The following is a 14,685-nucleotide window of genomic DNA, read 5'->3' as shown; positions in this document are numbered from 1 at the left end:
ATATTGCATGCCGCGTTAGGTTGATCTCGTATATACTAAGTTGCCATGTGGATTCGTTTTAAACTTTTATACTTATACTTATACTTATGCTTAAACTTGTATACTCGCCTTTGCTTTTGCATTGAATTGTATTTTAAACATGTTACAGGTTGAGGATTAATGATGCTATGAAAACGGACTAGCAAAGATGCCTAGATACTCACGTAGACGTCTTAGGTCAAATACGTTGTATAAATTTCATATTTGTTGTTGTATTATTTTCTTGTATTTTTAATGTATTGTAACATTTATCTTTAATTCTATTGTCACAATTAGCGTTATGAGTGATGAGCAATCTTTCTTCGTCTCACTCCGATGTTTCCGCCATCGGTTGGGGTGTGACATCATGGTTTGTGTGGTCGAAAAGGATTTTCTTCACAAAGTAAAAGACGACGAGGTGATGGAACGATTTCAACTATGAAAAAATAAGTGAACAAAGCTATTACGTATTTGTTTTACTTTATTTATTTATTTTCATTTTTTAATATTGTATGATTGCACGACAGTTTTTATTTTTTGGGATACCCCTGATTTAATGGGCTAGTTCCGCCATTACGTGTTGTGGTTTTCCTTCATATACCACCGGTAACGATGTTGTTCGTATGAAACCCGTGGTCAGAGATGAGCAAATTGTTCTGGGTACCATTACCAAATTTGCCGAACTGAAAGATTTTAAGTACCAATTCTGTACCGACTTTTGGCATTCCTGGTACCGGTTCATTACCGTTTTTACCTTCATATACCGGTACCGTAACCGGTATTTTCGGTATCAGTACCGATTCGGTATCGGTTGGCACCGAGCTCATCCCTACCCCTGAAACTCAAAAAAGAAAAAATTAAAAGTTGAAGAATATAAACAAAAAAAAGTTGTACGATACCGTTATTCGTACGGTAACCGTGATCAGGGATGAGAAATGGTAACGGGTAGCAGCACTGAATTTCCCGAACCAAAAGATTTCCAATATCAATTCGGCACCAACTTTTGACGTTTTCGGTATTAGTGTCGGATTTTACCTTCATGTACTATTGCCGAAAAGGATCGTCCCGGTATTTTCGATACCGATACCAATACTGGTTTGATACCGGTTGACACCAAATTTATCCCAACCCCTGATATGAAAAAAAAAAGATTAAAGTTAAAAAGTAAAGAAAATAACTAATATTATAATAATAAAATGAGTAAACTGCCATTTTGCTCACTGAGGTTTGGTCACTTTTGTCATTTTGGTCCAAAAGCAAAATAAGATTAGATTTCTCAGAAAAAAAAACTTGGCTTTTTGTCATTTTCCTCAAGTTAGTAAAGGGTATTTTGATCATTACAAGTTTTGTTGTAATAACTTTTAAATTAAAATAATAAAATAAAATTATATCTCATCTTCTTCCCCAAATTATATCTCTGCTATAACCACCTCCCCAAGCTCTCTCTTTCTTTTTCTCACACATCAACCATCCTTCCCCACCACCGTGCACCACCACTACCATCGCCATTTACCACCACATCCATCCACCATACCACAACCAGCTCCATCTCATTCCACCAATAACCGTCGCTTTCTCCTTCATCCTAACCCTAACCTTCTGCTTCCGCAAGTGCACTACACGCAAACGCACCGTCCCCTCCTCCAAACCACCTCACAACCTCCCCTACTCCGCCCAAGCGCCGCCACCGCCTCCTTCTCCGGCTCCAACCGTCTCAGCCAAGGCGGCTTCGGCTCTGTCTACCACGGAACCCTAACTAACAACCAAAACGTCGCCGGTTCTCTCCATGGTCCATAAAGAGTACGGGTTTGACAAGGGTGATGTGCTTAAATCTCCATAAACACCACCTAAACTTTGGTAAGCCAATGTCAAAACTGTACTCCATGACTGTTTCTGTACACAAAAGATAAGTTTTTCAAATGGGTGTTTTTAATTTGTATTTTGGCAAATTACAACATACCCATCTCACCTTTTGATGATTTTGATGAATACAAGATTCCAGATCCATTATAAGTTGCTTCAGATTAATAAAATTTCCTGCTTTAACTGATGACTCAATGAAGAAAAGTAATAAAATTGGGTGGTAATTAATTAAGTAGAATGCATTCACTCCGGTAAAAGAATATATACAGATTAAAATATATATATGTACTCTGATAGATAATCTGGGTGCTTAGCACCAAGACTCGATAATAACATCAATGGATGGAGAAAATGTGTTGTTTAATGTGAGAAAGTGGTAAGATGGCAGTTGAAGTATGACGAAAACAAGTGCGAAATTGGAGCCTAAAAACTGTATTATTATAATAATTGGGTGTGACGTTGAGCGGTGGTGGAGGTGGAGATAGATGGTGGCGGTGGTGGAGATTGATGGTGGTGGATGTGTTGATGGATGGTGGTTGTTATGTAGAGGAAACACTACGCCAAAATAGGGCTACGACCACACTTTTGACAAAACCGCCCTGCCACACATTTGAAAAAATATGTGGCGAAAGGTCCTTTATAACATTTTAAAACACTTTTAGCCACACATTTTATTATTAATGTGACCATTGCACAATAGTTCAAAACCTTTAGCCACATTTTTCAAAAAAAATGTGACATTGACTTGCCACAACTCTAAAAGTGTGGCGAAATGTGACCTACCGCCACAATATTTGTTTGATTTTCTAATTCATGTGACAGTAACACATCTTTTTGAAACCTTTAGTCACACTTTCAATAAAAAAAATGTGACAATCACTAGCCATATTAGAAAAATGTGGCTAAATGTTACTAACCGATACAATAGGCTTTTAATAATGTGGCTAAAAGATAATAAATATAGCCACTTATAAGTTTTTGTGACTAAAAAACATTTTTTATTAGTCACTAATATCATTTTATGTGTAACTAATTAAAAGTTTTGAAAAAAACGTGACTAAAAGTGATCTATTGCCACACTTTAAGTAATTTACGTGACCATCCATTTTCACTCTTTTATCTCCATTTCTTCCATCCCCACCAAGCAAAAACCATAATCCCCAATTACCATTTTCACCCAAAATTCGACATAATAAACCATCTATTGGAGGTCGTTTCGAGGTGTCGGAATGGTGGTAATATGGTTGTTGATGTTTCTTATGGTGGTGATAGTTTGAATTTGTGCTCTCAGAGAGTGGGAGGTTTGTGTCTAGGTGGAATAATGGTGATGGTTTTCCGGGTAAACTTACCCCATTCCACCGGTGCTGCTCCAGTCCACGCTCTCTTCGTGCAAATTCAATTTTCAAACTCCAAAACCGTGTTTTAATCTCTATCACCACCGGTCGCCGCCGCGTCGCCGCCGTCACACACTCTCTCTACACTCCGGCGACACTAATCCTCCTCACATCTCAACAATGACATCAACCGACATTGCAAATTTCGATCTCAGGGTACACTATCTCATCTCTTAAATTCAATTTCATCTTCAATTGTTTGTAATTTCTCATGAATTTTACCTGTTTTTCGTGAATTTGTTTGCTCGATCTGTAACCGACACAGTCCAGCTATGGCGCGTTTTCGATAACGCGTTCACGCGGTGGTCCAAATGGACGCCGTTAACATTTTCCGAAAGCGTTAACTACTTCACTACTGATATGAAAATCGGATTCTACGCCGGAGAACACGGCGATGGTGAGGAGTTTGACGGTGTGTTGGGAACGTTAGCTCACGCGTTTGCACCGCCTAGAGGCTTGTTGCATCTAGACAGTGACGAAACGTGGATTGTTGGTGATATATTTGGTTCTGGGTCTGGAACAGGAACAGAAATGGATCTGGAATCAGTGGCGGTGCATGAGATCAGGCATTTGTTAGGGCTAGGACACTTGTCGGTGGAAAATGCGATTATGTTTCTAATTTCTCATGAATTTTACCTGTTTTTCGTGAATTTGTTTGCTCGATCTGTAACCGACACAGTCCAGCTATGGCGCGAGGTACAATTTAATCGTTTTTTCACTTTTTCGCTACGAGTTGGGGTATCGAATTTGTTCGAATTTTGTAAGATTTGTTCTGTACGGTTGTGCAGTGAGTATACATTTGCTGCCGTGGATAATCTGGACCATTGTATGAAGTATTTGAACCAGACGCTAGTCACATTTGGATTTCCGGCTTCTCTGGATTTGTTTGCAACTGATCTGGTTTGAGAATTTTGAGTTTGTGTTATGATTTTGACATTTTGTTGTTTTAGTTTGTGTTTATTTTTTGTTTATGGGTTATGTTTAGGTTTCGGTTGCGCGAACTTGCAATTGCATATACTCGTTGTTGCAGCAGAGGCAACGCGATATTGAGTTTCGAGAGTCGACTAATGATAAGAGGCAACGGTGAGGTTTTTGTTGTTAGAAGTAGTTTAGTTTACTTGAGGCATTTGGTTAGTTAAGTATCTCACCGCTTCTGCGCATTCGGTACCGATACCCGGTACCAAATGAAGTCCATCGTGACGTACAATCCTCAAAATGTGTGTTTTTTAGTGCAGTTTTAATTCTATAACCATATGGAGATTTAAAGCATTCACTTACAAGGTTTTATAGATGTTCATTTGTTATTTAATGGTTTAACTAAAAATAAGTAGGTTTATACTTGAAAGATATATCAAACGGTGCATTAAAAGATATATCTTTTTGGTCATCGTCAACTGTCAACTGTACTGTATGTCGAAATAGTGACATACGGTTGACTATGACCAAAAACTATAACCATCAAAAACTGTATCCATCAGATTCTTACAGTACAGTTGACCATGACCAGTAAGATATATCAACTGCATGTCGCTCTTTCAACTTTCAAGATATATCAACTTAGGCAAGTATGAGAGATATATCAAACAGTACACTAAAAGATATATCAACTGAAAAAAGTAGGTTAATAGTGCTGTTATTTAGGTTGTCAGCACACAAAGATATATCAACTTAATTTCGTCTTTTAAATCTTAAATTGTTATTTAGTCGTTTAAACCGTGATGTTATTAAGGTAACTATTGTTACAATCCTTCACAGAACGCTCACCTAACCAACTTCTTCTTTGACAGTAATCAAGACATGAGCATCGCTCTGTTGAAGGAGATAGCAACCTCTACCCATCGATTCAATCGTCGAAGCATCGAGACGGCTGCCTCGCTTGCCATTGTGGCGTTCACGAGTTTGAAAGCTAAAAACCAAGGTGGTAATGTTTTCGTGTTATCTTAAACAACTGAAACACATTTTATCCCACAGTTAACAATTTATTTGACCCGTTCAGGTTAAAAATGCAGAAGTTGTTATACAAGAGTGTCGTGAATACGCTTTAGATGCATTAGGATAACTATAGTACTAAACTCGATATTATACGCTTTAATTCCTTCAGCAACTGTTTCAATAGGCGAATCTGATGGTTACTGTTACTTTTTTCGTCCGATAGCTTTCATTCTGTTAGTGACCTCAGCTAACTGAAAAATTAAAACGTCAGGATGAGGCAAGTGGCTGATGGTTTGAATGGGTAATTTCATAGGCCGCTCAAAACGTGCAGGGTCGTATTGAGCTGGCCGCGCCACTACTTGCCCAGGTTTTTTGTATTTTCTGAATATTTAATGTTGGAACTATATTAACGAGAGCTTTAGCACTGAAATGATAATATTTTTTTTTAATAGAACGATTTTGGTCGTAGTGAACATATGAGTACAAATAAGACTCATTTTGACCTGTTTAGCCCCTGACCCATTTTGTCTTTGCTTAAATTATATAATTTACCCACTTCAACAGGTAGAATACAACCTAGGTTGTTGATAGCTCGTCAATATGTTTTATTTTACAATAATTTATTAATTTACAAGTAGGGGTGTAAACGAGCCCGAGCCTGAGCCGAATCGAACCCTATTAGTTGAACCCGGTATGGACACGAACCGTAGGGTTGAAATCTGTTCGTAACCCATACTTTCAAACCAGTCATAACCCTGGTTTCAAACCGGTCAAACCCAATCCCGAACTGGTTTGGACAAAAACCTGATTTGACCATCTTTGATCCAACCTGAACTGGTTTCAACACCAACCGGTTTGGGCTCAGAATCGATTTCTGCATGACTGCACCTGTAGTCAGAGCGCTATGTTAACTGTGGGGCCACATTCACTTATTAGATGTTGTAACCGGACAATATAAACTAAAAACAGTTGCTATTATTATAGTTTTTGAACAAATGCTCTTCCTTGCGAGTTAAATCTTGATTAGTTATTAAGTTATTCCAGCTGAAGTTATGAAGTCCTTGAACATTCCCAAGGAAGTAAGACGTAAGAGCATTGAACACTCATAGGTAAGTAGGTAACCTCCTTTCACTTTTTTAGGCTTTATTTCATCAAAATTTTGTTCTACTTTTAATTTTTCGGATCATTAATTTATTAATTTATGGCGGCTAATGTGGAAAAAGGATAATATAAATGGATATCAAGTCAAAATGAACTTTGTTTATTACAAGCTGTGGTGTATTATGGAGAATGAAAATCGAGTATACAGCCTCAAAAGAGAGCTTGGAAAGTATGGAGCATCTAATTTCTTCAATTCGTAGACTTCTTCTATCGCTTGTTAAGGTGATCATCCTTTACCTTAATCTATTGTAATGATTTAACATGATTCGTGTTAAAATTGCCACCTACTCAGGTGAAAGAATAGGTTCCAGCTGAAGATACGCTCACACTTGCTGGCAGGAAATCATAAATTAAAGAGAATGTTGTTACAGAAGCAAAACTTCTAAAGAATGCACTCGGTAGCACGCTTCCTATAAGCATACTTCATATGAAACTTCAATTCTCATATTTGGTCTTGTAGTCGCTTTTATAATTGAAAATGAGATTTATATGGGAAGATGGGGAATCTTTTCGACCCGAATTGTTTCGACACGAACCGTTTCAACCCGTACAGTTCCCACACGAACTGCTTTAACGGATCAAAATAAGTAAATCATTTGTGAAAAAAGCATCATGGCTTAACGTAGAACAGAAAACGCAACAGCCGCGGCTGTTGACTTCTGGTGAGGCGGCTAAAAAGCGAGTCTGAAGCGGCATTACTAACTGAAGTGTACGAGCAGCATAGCGCCTTAAGGTGAGGCGGCTAAAAAGCGAGTCTGACGCGGCATTACTAACTGAAGTGTAAGAGCAGTATAGCGCCTTAAGGCGAGGCGGCTAAAAAGCGAGTCTTTTACCATCCCTTGTTTCTGCACATGCAAAAAAATATATTAATAAAGTAAAATAGGGATGTCTATATTTTATGATGGTTACTGTGGTGTTCTTTTTTAATTATTATCACTTATAAAATTATAGATAACTTGCAAGTAAACTAACCATTGTCCTGCCTTTAAGAATCTGATGCATTTGTGAACTTTAGTATCAATGGGTCATTTTGGTTTAGCCTATCACCAAATTACCAATCAGATTACTTAACTTATCCAGCGAATCCATGACCAAACAAATTCGTTATCAGTTAACACACTCATCATGATATTCTCATTTGCTCAATGAGGCCACCAATTATATAAAACTTAATCAATCAATTCAACTAGTGCGTTCAATATAGTCGGTTAATGAAGCTCACACGATTTAGTATAAAAGGAATTAAAATCAAATATTACATTGGGTTAGACACTTGTCCTAGTGCAAGGGACGGGTGCACACGAACTTAAGGTCACGGGTTCGATCCTCATTTATGTCCGGTTTTTGGCGATTTTTTTTTATTTTAATTCCTTTAATTTGCTCTTAAATTTTGCTATTCTTTTTGTCAAGTTTAATTCATATAAATATATATATATATATATATATATATATATATATATATATATATATATATATATATATATAAATCTTTTTTCTTTTTTACATTATCTATAACAATTAATTATTTTTCTTTTTTTATATAATTAAAATTTTAAATCTAATCATAGATAAATAACAAATTCTTAAGAAAAATTATTACATATAAATAACTGATTTATAAACATTTTGGTTTATGTATTCTTTGATTGGATTATGTGTTACTTGGATTTTCTTTTAAATGGGAAATTAATAAATATTGGACTATTACATAGTATGTCGTGAGCTTTGTATCAATCAATCATGCCCCTGATCACCTTGTCCACTGCGGGGGTCGGGGTGTGACAGATTTCCTACCTTAGCTTTTCTATTGGTGGGATTTACCGAGTATGATGATGATGATGATGATACAAGACACTTAGAACAAGAAATCATATATGGCTTAATGGACGATATTGGGCCTTATTGGATAACAATGGCCACTAGTATGTCATAGAGTTGCATAAATCCGTTAATTTCAATAATCTGTTCGGTTAGTTGGTATAACCGGCCAATTAGAACCAGTCAATTAGGCCCAATGATGGTTATTTGGGTTCTTAAAGGTCAATTACGCCTAATGAAGGTCAGTTAGGGTTGCTGAGCTTAATGATTGTCAATTAGGCACAATTGTGACAACCCGTAATTTCGAGGTATAAATCGTTCGTTTCGCTCTTGCGAATAAATAGATATACTTATATATTTCTGACAAATTAAATTTATACTCGTTTATTTATTGTGTGCAAACTTGTAGTCAAAACCAAGCTCATTTGGTGATGAACCTACCTGAACCATTTGAACCATGACCTAAATCGCATAACTCGAACTTTTGAGGCCCGAACCCTTAGCGTGAATATTTTACGTTTATGTGAGTTGGTTAATAGTTATCATTATTAGTTACCCAAGTAATTTAATCCAAATCAAACTCCCTGTGTAAATATTCGGCCCAATCAACACAGTGTTGTGACAGCCTAATTCGAGCCCTTAATCTCTACATGTTTCAGCGCTACTAGTTGGGCTTGAGCCCATTATCGGTCAAATAGGAATGACCGCCAATTATGTAATATTAATGTGCACGTAACATTAATATTCATTTATCTCATATTCATAAATTAAACCCTACTTTCCCCAAGATTACGTGCGGCAGTAGATACCCCCCCCCCCCCCCCCCCCCAAATCGAAGTCTCCTGTTCTTCTCATCCAAGATAACAGAAGCCCTCTAAACTCCTTGGTTAGTATACCATCAATGTTTTGTTTGGATCTAGTTGCATACTTAGTTGTATCAGTATATGAAATTTGTTAACAAAGTGCTGTGTGTGAATACATTATGGTTGTGTCGTGATGATTATTTATGAACAAATGTGTGGATAATTATTTTGATATATATTGTGTTCGATGTAAATGATTGGTTGTTTGAATCGACTAGGATGTAGTACTAATGAACAAATTAGGTTGCATGCCAATATGAGTGCCGTATTGGGCTAATAAGTTGTCGTTTGCCTTGTGTGATTGTGGTATGAAGTTTGCATGAGGATACAGTTCACACCCAATACAAAATATATAGTGATTATATAGGTGCATTAAGGAACCGATACGTATATAATAATAAACTGTAGACGAGTTGGAGTGCTTGTATGCTTGACCTCATGATGGTGATTATGCTTGAAAAATTATGACTGTTACCTGTTGAGCGAATATTGGTGTGGTATATACTAACATCTAATGTTTCTAATTGTTGAGTTCTTGCAAGAGTACAACGGATTATGCGTAATGTACAACCTGGTTATGCATGTAGGAATGTTAATATGAAAGTGATGTTAATGGTGTTTTATTTGGTGTCATGGGTGTCATGAAACTGGTGAAGGATTGGCACGGTTAGGGATGGCTAAATATGTTAATGATGTTAGTTGCCATGATAATAATTGAAGTCCATTTAAATCGAAGAAGATGAATCTGTGTGTTAGTGTAGACATGAAGGGCTATGTATGGATTATCTCTAGCGATAAAGTCGAATGTGTGAATGTCGATATGATATTCAGTACTGATTTCATGATAACGACACTTAGAACCGTCGTAGGATACATGAAAAACAATTTAAAACAAGTAATGCTTCATTCAGCGATTTTCTGCAGAAAATACGCCAACTTCCGGAGTCTTTTTCGGGACTTAAACTTATCGAAACTCTATGTTTTCTGGGCCTAAAATCAAGTATTCGGAAGTAGCTTTCAAACCGCAGCGATTTCATATTGTTCGGACAGGTCTAACTATTTTTAACGAATTAAATCGCAAAACTGCTCTAAGCTGTCATTTTCTGCAGAAAACGCAGCTCATGTTTCGTGTCATAACTTGGTATGTGTTTACTGTTTAGACTTGAAAATTTTACTGTAGATGCTCTTAAGTATCGGTGCAAACCTCCAACTGGAATTTTGTTAATCAGATAAACGTATATTTTTAAATAAGTTTTTCGGCAAACCTGGCCAGATTATGTCAAACCTGATCATGGTTTGGCGCATGATTTTTATCGAAAAATCCATAAGGAATTTGGTCACCAAATTTTAATGCAATGGTCTTTGGTTCGATTGGAACGTTCTGTAATTCTTCAGGAACTATCCGGTTCCCGAACGGTCCCGATTAACGCACCGCAAATTGTCTGAAATGCACTTAAAAGCTGAAATTTTGTGACAAGATTTATTATGTGATTTGTGATGAATTGTGGTCGCTATAATTTGAATAGCGACACTTTGCATGCATGTGTACATATATACATTATAATATTTTACTGTATTATAATATTTTACGTGCAACATGTTAGAATACGTGTAGAACTATGTGTGTTACTTGAATATGAACCTGACTTGTATGGTAATCATACTAGGACGTGACTGACCAACCCTGAGTGTTAGCTATTTTAAGAGTTCAACCGAGCAACCAAAGGTGAGTTCACACTTTCCACAAGGCATGGGATTCCCAAGGTTTGGGAATGGTAAAGGATTTAAACTGAAACTGCGTGATCTCCTGGTTTGGGACACGTACACACCCTCTTTATTGAAGGGTGACAACACGTACTAAGAACTTAATCGGAACCTGCGTAGTCTCCTGGTTTGGGGATTGCGTACACACCCTCTTTATTGAAGGGTGACAACACGGATACTAGACCAAAACTCTCTATCATGAAGTCCCTCCTTTTTATATCGACTTAATCGCCGGGCCAATGGTGAGCGGGTCATTAGTTAGATAGCGCTATTTAGGTTTGACAAGCCTCACACCGTGCCTCAGAGGACGGGCGTGAACTAATGGATCTGGGCACTAGTCATAGACATTGACGTCAGGGCACCAACTTACTTTAGTCAGTGGTCGATATGGTAAACGGGTCTAGTGGTTAACATGGGGAAGCCCCCACCAACTATGGATATGTTTGGGAAACAGGGTGAACAGATTAACTTACAACTTACAAATGAACTCCTGGTTTTGAAACAACTTAATAATGAACACCAACTATGAACTCGCTCAACTTTGTTGTTGACTCGTTGTTACATGCCTTGCAGGTCGTTAGGTGCATAGATGGAGCTTGCACGAGGAGGAGAGGTCGTTGTGGGACATGGACTGTTGAGTTCCATGTTAAACTTATGAACTTTTAACTTATGTTTTGGGTTTTAAACTTTATGCTTCCGCTGATAACTTTAACTTGGTTGAATGGTTTTGACACCAATTATATTGATTGGATTGGACTTTTATTTACTTAATTTATATTGTTCAATATGATTGGTGGCTGGATCTTGGTCAGTCATGCCTCCATACGGTGATACTCCGTGTGTGGATTTTGGGGGTGTGACAACAATGACAGTCAATTAGACCCAACGATGGTAAACTAGGTTCAATGAAGGTCAGTTAGAGTTGTTGAGACTCAATGATGGCCAATTAAGCCCAGTGGTGATCAAATAGACCCAACGATGCTCATTTAGGCCAAATGATGGTTAATTACGGTTTTTGAGCTCAATGATGGCCCATTAGGCCCAATGGAAGTCAACAAGGTCTAATGATTGTCAGTTAGCTTCAATGATAGCTAGTTGAGCTTAATAAAGGTCAATTAGGCCTAATGAAGGCTAGTTAGGGTTGTTAAGCTCAATGATGGTCGTTTACGCCCAATGACGGTCAATTAGACCCAACGATGGTAAACTAGGTTCAATGAAGGTCAGTTAGAGTTGTTGAGGCTCAGTGATGGCCAGTTAAGCCCAGTGGTGATCAAATAGACCTAATGATGGTCATTTAGGCCAAATGATGGTTAATTACGGTTTTTGAGCTCAATGACGGTCAATTAGGCCCAATGAAAGTCAACTAGGTCTGATGATTGTCAGCTAGCTTCAATGATAGTTAGTTGGGCTTAATAAAGGTCAATTAGGCCTAATGAAGGCCAGTTAGGGTTGTTAAGCTCAGTGATGGTCAATTAGGCCCAGTGAATGTCAGTTAGGGTTGTTGACCTAAATGACGATTAATCAGGGCCAACGAAGGTGAATTAGTTGTTAGAATGCTATAGTGAGTAGAGTGTGAATTCTAACACGACCCGAAAAATAACACGAACCTAACACGAAATTTACGGGTTTGAATTTAGTCTAAACGGGTTTGGGTCAGTTTCAGGTTGAACCCGTGGACCCATTCAACTCAAGAGGTTGGGTTCAGGTTAAACCGGTCGGGTTATCGGGTTGACTTGTTTAACTCATTTATATTATATTATATATTTTTACAATATATTTTATGTTATAAAATAATTTGGGTGTGTATTTTATGCTATAATTATAACTTAAAAGAGAAATTAACATAAGATTGTATAACTTAAAATCCAGTCGGGTCGTGTTCGGATTCATATTTATGACATGATTTTCATACACAACACAAATCTTTCAAACGTAACATAAATATAATTTTTTATTATTATTTTATGTAATATACGAAAAGTATTACTTTAATTTTCATTTCCCACCATTTCCTAAAAAAAATTCTAATTTCCCTCTCCTTTCTCTTGTATCTCCCTACTAAACATGTTCATTTTTACTTTTCCCCCTATTTTCCTTTTAACCCTAAATGATTCCCCTCCCAAAATTCATCCCCAGATCTCGTACTGATACCCCCTCTTCTCTTTTTGTTTAATCAGCTTGTTTTGGCATTACGATAAAGAGAGAAAGAAACCGGACACACAACATCTCCATTGAATCCATCTAATCTCTCCTCTGATTGAACGCGAACCAAAGGAAGAAGAACATAAATCGGAAGCCATCCGATTCTAGACCTTAATCGGAGCGCTGAAACCCAATTAAGGACTAACGTGATTAAGGTAAGTGCAAGAACCCTATTTTCTTCGCATTTATTCAAAAAGCGTTTTGTGGTTGTTTATTCAGACCCTGTAAGCAGTAATCTGCAAGTTCATGTTTTTTTTGTGGATATAGTAAACTGAAAATGCTTCAAGATTTAAACTTTATTGATAAAACTCCACAGATTTGTGAAAATTATGACATTGGTCCCGAAGTTCATGTGTTTGTTTGTTGATTTGTAGTGATTTGTTATGATCGGTTTTTGTTAATTTTAGTTCTAGTTAGCTAATTAGGTGAAAATTTGTAGTTAGTTTCAGATTTGTAGTGATTCATAATGCTCGTTTGTTGTTAATTTTAGTTCTAGTTAGTTGATTAGGTGAAAATTTCAAGTTATACGTGAATATGTTTGACATGAGTTATAATTGGTTGTGTGATTGTTTCTGAGAATCATTTGAAATTGTGATAATGATCGAGGTTTACTATGCATTATGTCTTCTTTCAGTTTCAGTTATTGGTTTTTTTGTTCATTATTGTGTTTGCTTGGAAGTTATTTTGTAATTCTCTTAGATTACTGTCCTCTGAAACCAGAAAGGGTGGTTTACTACTTTAAAATCAAATCTTAATACCTCATAAAATCAAATCAAAACTCCGCTATGAGATACTTACTTTCTCTTATTGGTATGTTTGCGGTATGTTGATTATTTTGTCATATACTTTTGAATCATAGAAGGAAGAAACTATGCCTGGCAGCATTGGGTGAATGGAGGTAGAAACAGAGGAAACTGAAAATGGTAATAATGATGTATCTCGTCCCTAAAGAGGCTAATGATCAGCCGAAGGAACTAGTAAGTAACTGATCTTGCACTAAAAGTTTATGCAACTCAAGTGTTATATTATTGGCATTTTTTTAAATGGCAGCTATACTAGAAACAAGCTTCTAAAAGGCTATTGCAGAATGGGATACGGGTACTGATGCGGGTCCTCTTGTAACTAGGCCTAGGCATATTCGGTTTGAATCTCTTCATAAAGGTATATAGGGGTGCTAAACGGGTCATGTTCACGGGTTTGCGGTTTGAATCTCTTCATGAAGGTATATAGGGGTGCTAAACGGGTCATGTTCACGGGTTTGCGGGTCAACCCGACCCGGACCCGAAAATTTTAGACTGATGCGAACCCGAAAATCATGCCGTACATATGAACCCGAACCTGACCCGAATATTCGCATACAGACCGAACCCGACCCGTTCAACCCGAATTTTTTTTAATTTTTTTCAGCAAATTAATATATTAAAATTAACACTACAATAAAAAAACAGAAATTTATATAATCAAATTACATTAAAATCATATAAATTTATGTCAACTTCCATTTTTAAGTTATATTTATAGCATAAAATATACACCCAATTTAATTTATGACATAAAACATATTTTTAAAAATATAATATAATAGAAATGGGTTAAACGGGTCAACCTGCCAACCCGACCGGGTTGACCCGAACCTGACCCGTTTAGCTAAACGGGTTCGTGGGTTCAAT

The 14,685-nt window shown here is 37.0% G+C and overlaps 1 long non-coding RNA gene and 1 other non-coding gene across 4 annotated transcripts; both read left to right on the top strand.

Annotated features, from left to right (window-relative positions):
* The first annotated feature begins 1,450 nt into the window (after positions 1–1,450).
* On the top strand, positions 1,451–7,267 carry LOC110898643. Of its 3 annotated transcripts, none has more exons than XR_002569529.2 (7): positions 1,451–3,431; positions 3,541–3,971; positions 4,064–4,175; positions 4,261–4,358; positions 5,063–6,324; positions 6,431–6,590; positions 6,661–7,267. It is a non-coding gene; the product is annotated as an uncharacterized LOC110898643 (transcript). The 3 variants fall into 3 exon arrangements; XR_002569528.2 differs by having other exon boundaries at positions 1,452–3,431; positions 5,063–6,316; XR_002569527.2 differs by having other exon boundaries at positions 5,063–6,590.
* A 5,772-nt stretch (positions 7,268–13,039) lies between these two features.
* Positions 13,040–14,165, top strand: LOC110902972. The gene is made up of 3 exons (XR_002571561.2): positions 13,040–13,170; positions 13,875–13,992; positions 14,066–14,165. It is a non-coding gene; the product is annotated as an uncharacterized LOC110902972 (long non-coding RNA).
* Positions 14,166–14,685: the final 520 nt, after the last annotated feature.

This window comes from Helianthus annuus, chromosome 13 (genome assembly GCF_002127325.2).
Source record: "Helianthus annuus cultivar XRQ/B chromosome 13, HanXRQr2.0-SUNRISE, whole genome shotgun sequence".
NCBI lineage: Eukaryota > Viridiplantae > Streptophyta > Magnoliopsida > Asterales > Asteraceae > Helianthus > Helianthus annuus.
Note: the sequence above shows the minus strand (reverse complement) of the source record. Positions and strands in the feature narration are given on the sequence as shown.